This window comes from Sceloporus undulatus, chromosome 11 (genome assembly GCF_019175285.1).
Source record: "Sceloporus undulatus isolate JIND9_A2432 ecotype Alabama chromosome 11, SceUnd_v1.1, whole genome shotgun sequence".
In the NCBI taxonomy this organism is placed as follows: domain Eukaryota; kingdom Metazoa; phylum Chordata; class Lepidosauria; order Squamata; family Phrynosomatidae; genus Sceloporus; species Sceloporus undulatus.
In genome coordinates, this window is record NC_056532.1 from 2,497,729 (window position 1) to 2,513,611 (window position 15,883).

The window sequence follows — 15,883 nt, forward strand, 5'->3', positions numbered from 1 at the left end:
ATCACATATTCCATCAATCACATAGTCTATCAATCATGTAGTCCATCAACCACATATTCACATAGTCTATCAATCACATAGTCTATCAATCACATAGTCTATCAATCATGTAGTCCATCAACCACATATTCACATATTCTATCAATCACATAGTCTATCAATTACATAGTCTACCAATCATATATTCACATATTCTATCAACTGCATAAAGTATATGGTATATATACCCCGCCCTTCAGCCCTCCATTCAACAAGAACATTATGTATATGTCTATGTATGTGTGTTTGTGTGTATATGTATGTATGTATATACACACACACACATAACAATTCTATATACACAGTTATATATGATTATATACACTCACAGGTCACACTCTCTCAGCCTCAGAGGGCCATGCCAACCCTATATATGTGTGTGTGTGTGTGTGTGTGTATACACACAAGTTAATAAAATAAATGTTGCACCAACCGACAAATAAAATAATGAATAACATAAATAAATTAAAAATGAAATCTATTACAATGTAAATAATTATTACACCCGCCAACCAAGTAATAAATAAAATATATGGCCACGCAGTGAATTGATTTCTTTACTGTAAACAGTTTAATGGCAAAGCTATTTCAATGCTTTGTTTTGAACGGCGTCGGTTGAATGCAAGCAAGCCAAACAAGACAAGACAAAGAATAGAAGCGTTCTCTTCGGTGTCTGAGAGCAGAATGAAGCTAGAGCGAGCGAGCCTAGCCGCCCCTTCCAGGGACCGACCAATCACAGGGCAGCGTCAAGATTTCCTCCAATCAGAATCGGAGGAGCTGAGACAAGAGGGAAGCTGTGCACCAATCGCGGCGCCGTTCACAAAAATGGCCCGGGAAAGGCGTGAAGTAGGGAGCAGGTGATTGGAGGTTGCCTTGGCATTAGTTTCGCAAGCGGAGAGAAGGCGCGTCCGCACTGGCCTTTTGGGGCGGGTTCGACCCGGGAGGGAAGCAAAGGCTTGGCAAGGGGAGCGCAGCAGCCAGAGCAGAGCCAGGCGGGCTTTAAGGAAGGAAGGAGCATTCTATGAGGCTCCGAGGCAGCTAGATCTGGAGGGATCTGCCTTGCTGCAAGGGAAGGTAAGGGCTTGCTTTCCTCCTTTTTGTGGCATCCCTCCTTTGCAACAACTTTAAGGGTGCTTTGGTTGCAAGGTGAAAAAGGACCCTCGTTCTGTGGTCTGTGGCATCCCTTGCATGGCATGGCAGGCTGAGGCTGAGAGAGTGTGGCTTGGCCAAGGTCACCCAGGGGGCTTCCAGGGCTGAGTCTGGAGTCGGACCCTGGTCTCCAGAGTCAGGGTCCCAACACTCAGGCTCTTGGGTTTTATTTTATTTTACTATTTTGTTTATTATTATTTTATTTATTTTAACTTATATTATTATTATTATTTTATTGTTGTTGTTGTTTATTTTATTTTATTATTTATTATTTATTATTTATTTTTATTATTTAACTATTTTATATTTATGTTATTATTATTTTATTATTATTATTTATTTTATTGTTAGTCTATTAGAAATAAAGACAAATAATTACACCAAGACAAACAAACAAAACCAAACTAATTTCAGACAAGAACACACAAACTCACAAGCATTAAATAAGAAATTAGATCTTAGATTTTAAATCTATTTATTTATATTATTAATTAATTAATTAATTTAAATTTTTATTACTGGGGAAAACGTTCCCAGGAGATGGATCTCCAGAGAGTGGCTCTGACCGAACTGAGCAGGAAATCCACTCTGGGTTCGAGGTTGACTTGTAAAGGGAGCTCTCCAAGGTGCTGAACCCAGCATGGCTTCTCCTTGGACTCAGAAGCAACTGGAAGAACAGCAGCAGCAGCAAATCCCTCTAGGACAAGACTGGTCCCAAAGAGTTGTGTTCCTCTGAGGCTGAGAGAGTGTGACTTTCCCAGTCTTTCCAGGGCTGAGCAAACCCAAAATCCTAGCCTGAAACACACGTTGGTTCCCTAGATTTAAGATGAGAAGGACTGGGTTTTTTTAGTGCTGGACTGTACCCATTTTAATGGTTAGTATTTTAGCAGGTTATAATTTTAATTTATCACTGTTTTAATTCTTTATTTTTTTATTTTTATATTTAAGTATTTTTATTATTTAATATTAATACATTTAATACATTTAATAATAATGTGTGTGTGTGTGTGTATACACACACACACAGACATAAATTTAGGCACACACACATACTGTATGTATACATAAATTTAAAATATTTAAATATAAAAATATATTTAAATATTTTAAATATTTAATATCTTTTTATATTTAATTATTTTAAATTTATGTATACATATATGTGTGTCTAAATGTATGTGTGTGTGTATACACACACACACACACACACACACACACATATATTATGTATTTTAATTCTTTAAATTGTGCTTTTTTAGTTTTTATATTTAAATATTTTTAATATGTAATATATTTTATATTTAAATATTTTAAATTTATGTATACATATGTGTGTGTGTGTAAATTTGTGTGTGTGTGTGTGTATATATATACACACACACATATACAGAAAATGGCAGAAAATGGCAAAATATAAATTTTAAATTAAAATATTAAAATATTAAAATATATTAAATATTAGAAATATTTAAATATAAAAACTAAAAAAAGCAAAATTTGAAGAATTCAAATACATAATGTGTGTGTGTGTGTGTGTGTGTGTGTGTGTATAGATGAAATTTTCCAACAGAACCAAAACCCTTTTGGGTTTGGATGCAGACAAATAGTGCCTTCATCTAGACCAGCGGCTCCCAAACTTTGGTCCTCCAGATGTATCGGACTTCAACTCCCAGAATTCCTGAGTCGAAGTCCGTAACATCTGGAGGACCAAAGTTTGGGAACCGCTGATTCGAGGTGGGAAAAACAGTGGGACCGAATAAAGGAGATTTCCCATACAGCAGATGTCATAGAATCATAGAACAGGAGGAAGCCCCAAGAGATCATCCAATCCAACCAGTCTCAGAAGTTGTTGATATAAAGCGATCGGGTCCTGAAATATAAAATTAGTATTCCCAAACTTTAGTCTTCCAGATGTTTTGGACTCCAGCTCCCAGAATCCCCGACTGTTGGCCAAGCTGGCTGAGGCTTCTGGGAGTTGAAGTCCAAAACACCTGGAAGCTCCTCCGGTGCAACTCTAGGGTCAACATCTGCCAGAATTTAACCATAGAATCATGCCTACAAATGCCTAGAGAAGCGTTTTCTCTAGGAACCTATTATTATTATTATTATTATTATTATTATTATTATTATTATTATTTATATCCTGGTACAGGGACTCTTCCAGAATATGGCCATATAGCTTGAAAACCCACAAAAAAAACTATGGTTGCCGGCCATGATTTAATTTGATTTAAATTGCAATACTTTTAACTCTGGATCTTGCAACAGCAGAATGGGATATCAGCCATTACTTTACCAAATTCCTTCTATTATTATTAGTAGTAGTATTACTATGTATTATTAAGTAATCTCTGCCATTACTTTACCAAATTCCTTCTATTATTATTATTATTATTGGTAGTAGTAGCATTACCATGTATTATTAAGTAATGTCTGCCATTACTTAACCAAATCCCTTCTATTATTATTATTATTATTATTATTATTAATAGTATTATGCTTTGTTTGTATAGCACTACGTTCTGAAAAAACAAATTAAATACAATACATATTGGTACATGTTCTGTGCATGTGCATTAGTACATGTTCTGTCTCGATCGCACCGCCTTCGGAGAGGAGTCCCATTAGCTCCTTTTTTGGGGTGTGTATGTTGTGTATGTTGAAAACGGAGGAATAATTCTGATTTTCTGGACTGTAGCTGAAGTCCTCCCCTTGTTCCAGCGTGCCACGTCTCTTTGCAACGGCGCCAAGGTCCTCTGTCGGTCCATGTTTTCCGCACCGTGGCTTTGCGACGCTCCCGAAGGGACGGTTGGTTGGGTGTGTTTGGGAGTGTGCGCCTGTGCGCTTGTGTGCGCTTTCAAAATTGATGATCTGGCACAGCCTTGAAATGAGTTTTCCACCTGCTCCCTGGCCTCACCAGAAACTGGTTGATCCAGTGCTTCGTGGAATGAAAAAACAGACTCGACAGCACATTGCAAAAGGCATGTGTGTGTGTGTGTTGTGCGGGTGTCGAGGGAGTTGAATCGTTCAAGGCATACGAGGCAAGAAGGTTCCCAAATTTCCTGCTCTCTGCATTGCCGACAAAGACTTTTTGTCATGTTGCACAATGCTTTTGTCTCCTGGCGCGAGGGCGGTTTGTGGCCTACGCGCATCTGTTCCCTAAATAGCTTCTGCCCCTCCAAAATAAAATTATTTGAGATAGTTGACACTCTGCTTAACCCTTTACCTGTTTAAAAGGTTGCTGAAGTTGCGTGGCGTGGCTCCGACAAGGAGAATCTGCTCCGGGTTTTAGTCCGGGTCAAGGAAAGTAGTAGTGCGCTAAAGTCTCATTAAACAGACTGCAAGCCAAAGCTTACAAAATGAATTTCAATTTCAATTGTAAGGCAATGCACTTAGGGCGGAAAAACAAAATGCACAGATATAGGATGGGTGACACCTGGCTGAATGAAACTACGTGTGAAAGGGATCTAGGAGTCCAAGTAGACCACAAGTTGAACATGAGTCAACAGTGCGATGCGGCAGCTAACAAGGCCAATGCGATTCTAGGCTGCATCAATAGAAGTATAGTGTCTAGATCAAGGGAAGTCATAGAGCCACTCTATTCTGCTCTGGTCTTGCCTCACCTGGAATATTGTGTCCAGTTCTGGGCGCCACAATTTAAAAAGGATATTGAGAAACTGGAGCCATGTGTCCAAAGGAGGGCAACTAAAATGGTGAAGGGTCTGGAAACCATGCCTTATGAGGAAGAGAGCTGGGTATGTTTAACTTGGAGAAGAAACAGTTAAGAGATGATGTGATAGCCCTGTTTAAGTATTGAAGGGATGCCATGTTGAGGAGGGAGCAAGCTTGTTTTCTGCTGCTCCAGAGAATAGGACCCAATGGAGCAATGGATGCAAAGTAGAGGAAAAAATATTCCACTTAAACATTAAGAGGAACTTCTTGACAGTAAGAGCTGCATAACAGTGGAAAGCGGAGAGGGATGGAGTCTCCTTCTTCGGAGGTCTTTAAGCAGAGGCTGGATGGCCATCTGTCAATGGGGATGCTTTGATGGAGAGTTCCTGCATGGCAGAAGGGGGTTGGACTGGATGGCCCTTTTTGGGGTCTCTTCCAACTCTATGATTCTATGAAGCGGTTTTGATTTGGGTCCTGTCTCCACAATAATCTCATATCGTGCAAATACAGTTATTCTGAAATCTAAAGTGCTTCAAATGCCAAGCGTTTTAGATCGGAGAGACTCGGCCTGTATTGGAAGGCAGCTCGCCGCAGTAAAACGATGCCGCACTATTTACAGATATCAAAACATCTCATTGGTGTCTAGTTCTTGGCCGAGGCAGCCTGTCTAGAGATGGCTTTTAAAAAATCCTATAAGAAGCCTCCAGTCTCAATGAAAAGCATAGGAAGGGGTTGCCATCAGTCAGCATGGACTCGAAGGCACATGGCATGGGAGACATATATGTAGCTGTTGGTGTGTAAACCTCGAGTTCAAATCCTCATGAAGTCACCTTAGGCAAAGTCACACTCTCTGAGCTTAAAAGGAAAGACAAACCTCCTTGGAATAAATCTTGCCAGGAAAAACCTGGGGCAGGTCCCATAAATTGGAGCCAACTTCCAAGTTGGTGATGTTTTCTCCTAGTAGTATGTTGTCGTCTGCATATCTAAGACAGTTGGGCGTTCCTTCCTCCTGTCTTCACTCCTTCGTTTTCCAAGTCTGGTCTTTCTTGGTGTTTCTTTTTTGGAATAGACTGTGCCATGCCCATGCATTCCTGGAGCAAAAATTGTGCCTCCAAGGACCTATTGAGAAGTTGCCCGCTTGGAGAAGCATCTTCAGATCTTCAGTGGGAGACTCCGAACATGCTACATACAACGAGGGACTTTCTCTTCAGACAATAGTGAACCTCTCCCGCTTTGAGACTGCTGGTTCCTGCGCTTCATAGATGCATCAGCGCTCTGGATGAAGAGGGAGCCCTCGGCTTCAACATTATGATGGATGTCCAAAGGCTGCCAGGAGCACGTCGTCCAACGACGGGTGAATCATCCTCAGTCGATTCATCTCAGACCTAGAACCAGACAAAGGAAAGGTTGGCCTGCAGCCACATACATATATATATAAATATTGCATGCCTAGGTTGTGATTCCCAAATCTGGGCTTTGGGGTACATACTGGTTTCATGCAAAGAGCTACTTATATGGATCTGAGCTCACCAACCTTCTCCAAACGCTGCGGTTTATCGGAAGCGTTAGGGGACTTTTGGTGGGGCCTGCCTTCCAGCTATTTCCGACTCATGGTGACACGAAGGCGCATCTATCATGGGGTTTTCTTGGCAAGATGTGTTCAGAGGAAGATTGCCATTGCTTTCCCCTGAGGCTGAGAGAGTGTGGCTTCTTGCCCAAAGCTACTGGGTTTCATGGGCGAGCGGAAAATCAGACCCTGGTCTCCAGAGTCGTAGTCAAATAACCGAACCAGGATTATTTCATTTGGTGCTTTGCCACTTCGCTTTGGATTTGCTCCCAGAACATTACCCTTGAAACCTCTTTTCTTGGAGGCATCGAATCTCAATATGTAGGGCTTGATATTTTGTAATACTTTCCCCATTTTTGTCTTTAACTTTGCTGTCCTCCATAATTGCAACATCTATCATCCATTATTATTATTAGGCATTATTTCCAGGTGCAGGTTCACCATGACACAGTTGTCGGTCTTCATATTTCATACTCTTGTCCCTTGTTTTTGTCTTCAGTTCTGCTGTCCCCCATAATGGCAACATCTATTACCTGTTGTTGTTGTTGTTGTTAGGCATTATTCCCAGGTCCAGGCCCAGCTGGACAGAGTTGCAGCTGAGTGACAGTTCTTCATGGTTAGCAAAGTGCCAATCAACGATCACTTTCCCCATTTAACGATTGATTCAATGTACGGCTTTGCGTGACCGTGTGGGAAAGCTTTGCCCTTTCCTTGTCTGTATCTGAGATAACTTCTCCCCGCGCATCCATCAATAGGCTTTTATTGTTTTATAATCCCTTTGCAGGCATATCTGGGATATTACATAATAGTTTGTCGCAGCCAAAGTGGGAAAGGATCTCGTGGCAATCCGAAAAACAGACACGTTTTACCGGGCAGAAAGTTCGGCAGATTTCAGTCCTCTTCATCCAAGTACAATCTGATTTGGCACATCTTTATATACCTTGGCAGATCTTTATACACCTGGCAGGGGAAATAGAACGCTAGAAATGCAAAAGGTCCCAGGACCGTACATGTTGAACAGCCCTTGGGAGACGGCAAAAACATCCTAGCATAGATTAGCAATGGAAAACATATTCTCAGTTATAGGTACGCCTTTGGTTCACATCTTGGGTGTTGCTTCTTTAATGGAAATTTTGGCCGCATTCCCACTTACAAATAAATCGCTCTGCGATCCGAATCGATGGATCGGTTCTGCAGCGGAGCGTGGTTCGCACAACATTTGCCCCGATCGTTTTTCTTTGCTGCAAAATGAAGTGAGATGAGCCGCTTGTGGTTCGCACTGATGAATGAATCGGTTTAAAATGGACCCGCTCCAGCCGTCCGAAGGGCAAATTTAAGTCAATTCCGATTCGCATCTGGTTTGCACTTGCGCGGAACCGGTTTATCCAAAAAGGCGCGGGGAAAAATGGTTCTAACGCATGGCCCCCTTCTCCAAAGCTATTTGGTTTAAGTGCGAACCAGGGTCATTTAAATCGGTGCAACCTGATTTGCGATCCGGTTTAAAAGGTAGTGGGAATGAGGCCTTTGCACCCAGAGCCAGAAATAAACATGGAGGGAAATAGGAATAGGTTCCTGCATCACACAAAAAAGATCATTTGAACACGTTCAGCCTGGAGTAAGGATGGTTAAGAGGTGATATAATAGCCCTGTATGTATTGGAATATATATATATCCATTGCTCTGGGCCCTATTCTCTGGAGCAGCAGAAAACAAGCTTGCTCCATCCTATATTATTGATGTCAACATGATTCCAGGACTGTGCTTTGCCTGCTATTAAGTCTAGCTTTTCCGCTATTGCAACCAGGCCTGCACTAGCTTTCAGTCCTGAGTTGCATGGCTGGCACGCTATTTGCTGACTTTGCAAAGGCCCCGTCGGTCCAAATTCCCCTTTGGTGCTCTTGGCAGCATCTTGGCCAGAGCATCTTGCCCAGGAGACCTTCCAGACGCAGCAGCCTTTCCAAACAGGGCGGCCAAGATAAACCCTTTACACAACTATAAATGCCGTAAACGGCTTATCTCGGCGGAGTCACCTGGCTTTGACAAGACGGAAAGCAGCTTTTCTGCTTGTGATTTGAGCAGCCGCGGGCGAAATGCAGGCACACATGCGCTCGCGCCATGCACATGTTCCCCATTACGTCGCCGAGGCTCGAAAAACATGTCTATATTTGCAGAGAAGTCTTTCTCCAGAAGGTGCCGCCGGCGGAAAATTGACCTCGGATTGCTGGAGCTTGTCCCCACCATTTGGAGCTTAAAAAGATATCTTTTGGGGAGCCTTGACTTCCAAGATCTCCAGCCAGCAAGTGGTTGGGGGATTTGGGGAGTTGTAGTTCAAGGGAGGAACTTTCCACGCTCTTTGCAACCTGGTTGCAATAAAGGCAAACCCAGACTCATTATCAGGCCAAGCTCTGGTCCTTTTAAGGTTGGGTGCAAAAATGTACTTATTTCACTAGGTTCCTCAGTGGCCTTGGGCAAGTCATACTCTCTCAGCCTCAGGGCAAACCTCCTCTGAACAAAGAAAGCCCTGTGATAACTTCACCTTAGGGTCACCGTAAATGCCTTGAAAGCACACAATGACAACGATAGTCCCTCTGATGTTATGTGATTTCCTCCAAGATACATATTGTAGCAGCCAGACTTGCAAATTAAGCCTGTGTTTACCATCCAAAGGCCACCCACAAAACAAGGCACGCTAAATACGAAATACATAGGTGAGGAAAAGCACAGGCCTTGACACACAGATGTCTTTTCACCTCTCATGCTAAGCGTATTGACTAGTTGGACTCTACATCTTAACTATTTGTGTCTGTAGTCTTAGCCAGCCAAGGATCTATGGTTCACGGTTGTGTTGTAGTAGGCATGAGAGGTACACTTGCAAAGCCATTTAATTTGTGGAACGGTGGACTCACCCTTGGTGACGTCTTCTAGAAAAGGCTGGGCTGTTACTCCGGGTTTCCTACACTGGAATTGTTGGACTGGACAACCGCACTAAAGCCTCTCCAGGATGTTGATCCTATGCTCTCCATGCTCAGTAACCTTGGACCGATGCTGAAAACCGATGTGTTTTATCCATTATCATGCTTGCAGCGCTGAGTGGCTCTCCATAGGAAAGCCTGAAGGGTCTTTCTGCAGAAATCGGCAATGCCTTTTTCAGAGAGAGAGGAAAAAACCTCCAGATTTCCCCGAACGGAATAGAACAAAAGCGGCGTAGGAGGCAAACGCAAGTGCTTGCATATCTCTTTTCTTTCCAACACGGGAGATATTTCTGTCCAGCTCGACGCCTCTTGTTCAAAAGTGATCTGCGGAAAAGAAAGACTGATATTCAAAAGATAACATCAGGCCAAGCTGTGTGCGTCTGCGTCTACTTGTACAATACTAGATCTCCTCGGAGAGACTTGAAGTGTGTATTGCCAAGTATTTACTACAGACTTCAGGCGGAGTTTGCAAATGATCGCTTTTACAAGCTCCAGCCTGAGCTTTATTATACTTCGGACTCACATACACACTTCCAGTAGGAGGTGGTTGCGGGTGGAGATAGAGTCCATGCTGTGGAGAGAGGAGGGTAAAGCATCCATGGAAGAGGAGGGGGAAAAAAAGCTTTGGCCTGGGTCTCTTTGGAGGTATGCTATTTGAATGGTGCATGGGTCCTAAGAGTCCGGAGGTCGCGCCAAAGCCACACTCCATTCCTAAGCACTGGAGCGCAGCTTTGGTGCAGCTTCTGGATGCTTAGGATGCATGCATCATTTAAATAGCATACCTCCAAAGAGACCCCAAGCAGCTTTAGTTTGGCAGTCTGGAACAGGCCAAAGTGGTATGTAGTTGTGTATCCCTGCATATGGCAGGGGATTGGACTAGATGTCCTTGTGGTCCTTTCCAACGCTTTAAGACTCTACGATTCAGAGGAGGTTTGCCATTGCCTTCCTCTGAGGCCGAGAGAGTGTGACATGCCCAAAATCACTCAGTGGGTTCCCATGGCTGTTGGGATTTGAACCCCGGTCTCCCGGAGTCTTAGTCCAACCCTCTTCATAGAGCCTAGTAGACCACAAGATGAACATGAGCCAACAGTGTGACACGGCAGCTGAAAGAGCCAATGCAGTTCTAGGTAGAAGTATAGTGTCTACATTGAGGGAAAGGTCTGGTGCCTCAACAAGCTATAAACCCTACAATTCCATTGCATGGAGCCATGGCAATTCAAGTGGATTATTTCTGCAGTGAGTAGTAGATATCTTCTTTTTCTGGGCCACTTTCCCCCATCATTTCATTTTCCTCTCCTCCTGCCCTTTTCTCCCAGCGGCTCAGAGAATTAATGAGACCTGACAGGTTGCAGTTTCTCCCTGCCTTAAAAACTGCAGCCGCCAGACGTCTGCCTGCTGGAAGGAACGGCTCTGTCTGGCCCCATCCCACCCCGATTTGTGTTTGTGTGTGTTTGTGCGTGTCTTTCCCCCACCCTCCTTCAGCTTTTCATGTCTGGAGGATGGGAGCTATAATCTTGCAAGGTGCCTTTTAATTCTCTTATGCAAGAGCAAGAGATGAGGCCGGCCGGCATCCAAGAGCCGTGTGCCGTTTGGCTCTTTTGCTTGGAGAAGACACTAAATATTCAAGAGAAATTGCATGGATGAAGTGTTACCTTCTTCTATGACTTGTGATGCTGCTCCAAACCCTGGCCATCTGGACCAAATCATTCCCAAAACACAGTGGATGCTTGAGCTTTGGGTCCAGGATCCTTCGCGGGTACCAAAATCTGTGGATGCTCAAGTCCTGTTAAATAGGTAAATGCCAAATATAAAATGCACAAATGCGTTAAGTACGTAAATTCAGTTGGATGAAGGAATGGAAGGCATGCTTATCAAATCTGCCCAAATTAGGAGGAATAGCTAATACCCCAAAAGGAGGGGATCAGAATTCGAAGTGAATAGATTAGAAAGCGGGGCCAGAACTAACCAAATGAATAAGTTAGAGAGCCAGTAGTGGTTTGAGCACTGGACTATGATCTGGGTTTAAATGTCAACCCACTTAGTGTCCTTGATCAAGTCACATTCTCTCCATCTCAGAGGATGGCAATGGCCAACCTCCTCTGAACAAATCTTGCCAAAGAAAGGCTTGTGATAATAGGTTTAGAGAACAGGATGCACAGCAATGGATTCAAACTACAGGACAAGAGATTCCACCTAAACATTAGGAAGGACGTCTTGATGGTAAGGGCTGCTCGATGGTGGGATACGTCGCCTCGGAGGGTGGTAGAGCCTCCTTCCTTGGAGGTTTTTAAACAGAGGCTGGATGGCCATCTGTTGAGAGTACTTTGTGTCTTTTTGCATGGCAGGATAGGGTTGGTTTGGATGACCCTGGGGGTATCTTCCAAATCTAGGATGCTATGACCTTCTTCGTCCTTTGTATACACCAGGAGGTCACTAAGAGCAAATGTATAATGTATAATATATCAGGCTGGAGGAGAAATGAATATAGCTGGGTCCCTGATATATTACAGCGGGCCTTTGTTATCCACTGGGGTTTGGTCCCAGGACCCCCGTGGATAACAAAATCTGTGGATGCTCAAGTCCCATTAAATACAATGGCATAGCAAAATGGCAACATAAAGGCTTGCTATTTGGAAGGTATACCTTATTTTGAGGACGTTCAAGCTGTGGATGCTTGAATCCGTAGATAAAAAATCCGTGGATAAGGGAGGGCCGACGGTCATGATTTGTAACTGTCTTTTCCCCTCCTTTCTACCATCTCTTCATCTTCCCTTCGTTCATCCTTTCAAGGGGGATGGAAAGAGGCCGAAAGAGAGAAGGGTAATCTTGCTCCTGTTGTGCACTGAAATGAAAAAGGCGGATAAATAGGATATATATATATATAATTAGCATGGTTGGGAGCAGCTGTTTTGCTATTCTCTCCGTAGGGCAGATTTCCAGGGCTTTGACAAGCCGCCGCACACCTGAAGAAAAACAGCTCTCTGTTTCCCAGCGGAAAGCTCAAAGGCCTCCAGATGGAAGGGAATAATTCCTCCGCCGCCTTAATTTAGACACATGCAAAACACAATTAACCAAAGCCGAGGGTTGGGGTGTGCGGGTTTTGTGTGTGTGTTGTTTCATCTTATCTTCCTTGTTCCCTACCCGCCCCGATAATCCATTCAATGGGACTCACAAAGGCCTCCCTCAAAAAGCATCGTCAATCGTCTGGAGTATCTTTTTTCTTCATCCGAAAAGCAAAACCCTCCGAAAGGCTGGCTGTGTTGTGTTTTTCCATGATAACCGAAGACGTTTCTTTGTTTCCTCGGCCCTTTCCGACTCATTAAACTCTCAAGGCAGAGAACAAATGAGTTAAGACTCCAATTAGTAGAATAATAAAAATTAATCCATAAATGACAGCGGTGTTGGCCGCGGCGGCGGAAAACGCACCTAATGTTGACCGAGAATGAAATTGTCTTCTTTTGGCACATCGGATTCGACAAAGTTGGCATTCATGTGTCTGTCTTTGGAGATTTTATTCTTGCGCCACCACCGACAAGATCCTAATGTTTAGGTTTTTCTGTTTCTATTCATTAGGGATGATAGGCGGTTTCCATATTAATGGGTGGTGCAGTAGTTTCAGCGTTGGACTAGGACTACAAAGACCAGGGTTCGGTTTCCAGCTTGGCCTCCAAACCCATTGGGTGCCCACACTTTCTCAGCCTCCGGAAGGCAATGGCAAACCTCTTGCCAAGAAAACCCCAGGATATGTTTGCCATAGGGTTGCCATAAGTTGGAAACATCTTCAGGGCACACAACAACACAAATCCACTCTGGATTTTGGACTGAGCTGTAAAAGAAACAATCCAAGGTACGCAGTTTTGGAGAGGGCTTTTGTCAACATTAAAGAAGCCATCTAAATCCCAGAGCGGACTAAAAAACAGAGTGGGTTCGCCACTCCCAGTGGGGACAAATCCATTTGGCAAAAGGCACACTTTGACACCCATCTTCCCTTGAGAACGGAAGCGCTACGCAGAACGACACAGAAAAAGCCATTACTCTCTGTTCTTGGGCAGTAAAGTCTGAAAAGTCAGCCTCTAAACCTGGAATTGCAAATTGAAAGTAGGCTTCCACTCACTTCTGGGGTTGTGTTTTCAGCCACAAATATGGAGCTGTAACACACAAGGAGAGCCAGCGTGGTTTGAGTGTTACACTACCGACTCTGGAGATCAGGGTTCGAATCCTGGCACAGCCATGAAACCCACTGGACATCCTCTCAGCTTCAGAGGATGGCCATGGCAAACCCCCTCTGAAGAAATTTGCCGAGAGAACCCTACAACAGGTTCGCCTGAGGGTTGCCATAAGTCAGAAACGACTTGAAGGCACACAACAACAACTGCTATTACATTCAGCAATATTTGGGAATTAGGATTTACAAGTAACATCGGTACAAAATCAATTACTAAAGAATGGTCTGGTACGGGAAGAGATCAATGTGGCGGTGACTTATGAGTTATTGCCCCAAATGATGCCAATCTTAGTGATGCCACTGGATTTTGGAGACCTTGATGTTGCTCTTGGTGGAAAAAGATTGACCACGAGAACCACAAAGTGACTTGTTCCAGTTTCAAAGCATGGCACCATGCGCCGGCTATGGTGTCCCTCCCCAAAAAAACACATCTGTGTGTTTCTCTTAAGATGGCTTGCCTAGTCTTTGGCTAATGCCCTCTGGCACAAAGCGGGTAGATTGCCCCCCTTTCTAAACCTCACTCCTCTCCCATCCTCTGCAACTAATTTTATTTTTTATCCTTCCAAAGAATGAATGTAAGCAATCTGTTGCCATAGGGATGACAACCATACCATCACCCGGGAGCACATAAATACTTCAAGCGCCTGCCTTCTGTCAGCAGCAGCCATTGTCAACTTTCCCCACATTATTGTTCTCTTGGCTCTCACAGCCTTTCAGTGCCTTCCCACTCCTCTCTGGGTTATTGGAAGCCTTAACAACATGGAGAAGGGTTTGTATTATCTTGTCCCAGAAAATGTGGCGGCTTGCAAGCTCTCCAAGGTAACCAAGGCCATCCCCACCAAAAGGTGGGCTCAAGTGGCAGATTCTGGGTGGCCTGAAAAGACAGCAAACTGTTAATAATTTCATTTGATGTATATTCCTGGGTCTTCAAGTCATCCCCAAGTTCTTGTTGTGCATCTTCAAGTCATCCTCAACTTCTAGTTGTGTACATTCAAGTCATCCCCAACTTCTTGTCCACCTTCAAGTCATCCCCAACTTCTTGTTATCCACCTTCAAGTCATCCCCAACTTCTTGTCCACCTTCAAGTCAGCGCCAACGTCTTGTCCACCTTCAAGTCATCACCAACTTCTTGTTGTGCACCTTCAAGTCATCCCCAACTTCTTGTCCACCTTCAAGTCATTTCCAACTTCTTGTTGTGTACCTTTAAGTCATCCCCAGCTTCTTGTTGTGCACCTTCAAGTTGTTTCCAACTTCTTGTCCACCTTCAAGTCATCTTCAACTTCTTGTTCTCCACCTTCAAGTTGTTTCCAACTTCTTGTTCACCTTCAAATCATCACCAACTTCTTGTTATGCACCTTCAAGTCATCCCCAACTTCTTGTCCACCTTCAAGCCGTTTCCAACTTCTTGTTGTGTACCTTTCAATCATCCCCAGCTTCTTGTTGTGCACTTTCAAGTCATTCCCAACTTATGGTGACGCTAAGGGCTTTTCTGGGGCTGAGTGTCTGCGACTTGCCCAAAGTCACCCGGTGGGTCTCTTCTGAAACGTCCCCCACCTGCCAAAAAATAAGTTCTGCACTTTCAAGGATTCCTTTAAAGTTGTTACTAAAAGTCAGCAGGGATTCACCATACTGGAAAGTGGAACTGGAAGAGGAGGCCATTTTTTGGATTCATGCAAAGGAAAGATGTTGGGTGTCTTTGCTGAGCCTCTCCTTATTATAACCCAAGTATCAGGGCCCAGAGCCCTTCAAATCTCCGCAGATATCTGGAGATGGACCAGTCTCCCCACATTTCTGTGCGACTGGTGCAGGGTTTGTAGTTGTCTGTCTTGAGTTCCTCTCTTGGGGTATTGCATTTTTGGCTTGGCTTGCATTTTTCTCCAGTTACTTCAGTTGCCTCATTTCTACATTTGCTGACCTGGGAGCCATGAGCCATCTTACAGAAAAACAACATGGATGCGGCGAGCCTGAAACCGACTCACTGTCCACTTCAATTATGTTGCTCTGCAGGTGATTTGGGGATTTTGGCGACAAGGCATTTCCGATATCACTCTCTTTGCACGGCTGCATGCGATAATCATTCGCGCCACGGCTCACCATTTTCGCTTCATTTGCGGGATCCTTTCAGTGCGCTTTCATCTCTCTTGAATGCCAAAATTTGCCCCAGTGTGATAAACGCCTCTGTGGTCCCAATGTTCGCTTTTTCGAAATGCGTTCTAAATCTGCTTCCTGGAGATGCGTTCCCCGACCCCCCCCTTTTTT

General features: G+C 43.8%; 2 protein-coding genes across 3 annotated transcripts in view; both read left to right on the forward strand.

Moving 5' to 3' along the window:
• Positions 1-15,883, forward strand: part of UBE2G1 (ubiquitin conjugating enzyme E2 G1) — a 554,317-nt gene that overhangs the window by 428,348 nt on the left and 110,086 nt on the right. The window lies entirely within an intron of this gene.
• CAMKK1 (calcium/calmodulin dependent protein kinase kinase 1) overlaps positions 1,022-15,883 on the forward strand; it is a 50,875-nt gene continuing 36,013 nt past the window's right edge. The window contains exon 1 of the mRNA XM_042442896.1: positions 1,022-1,113. The gene's annotated coding sequence lies outside the window, so the exon portion shown is untranslated. The remainder of the gene's footprint in view (positions 1,114-15,883) is intronic.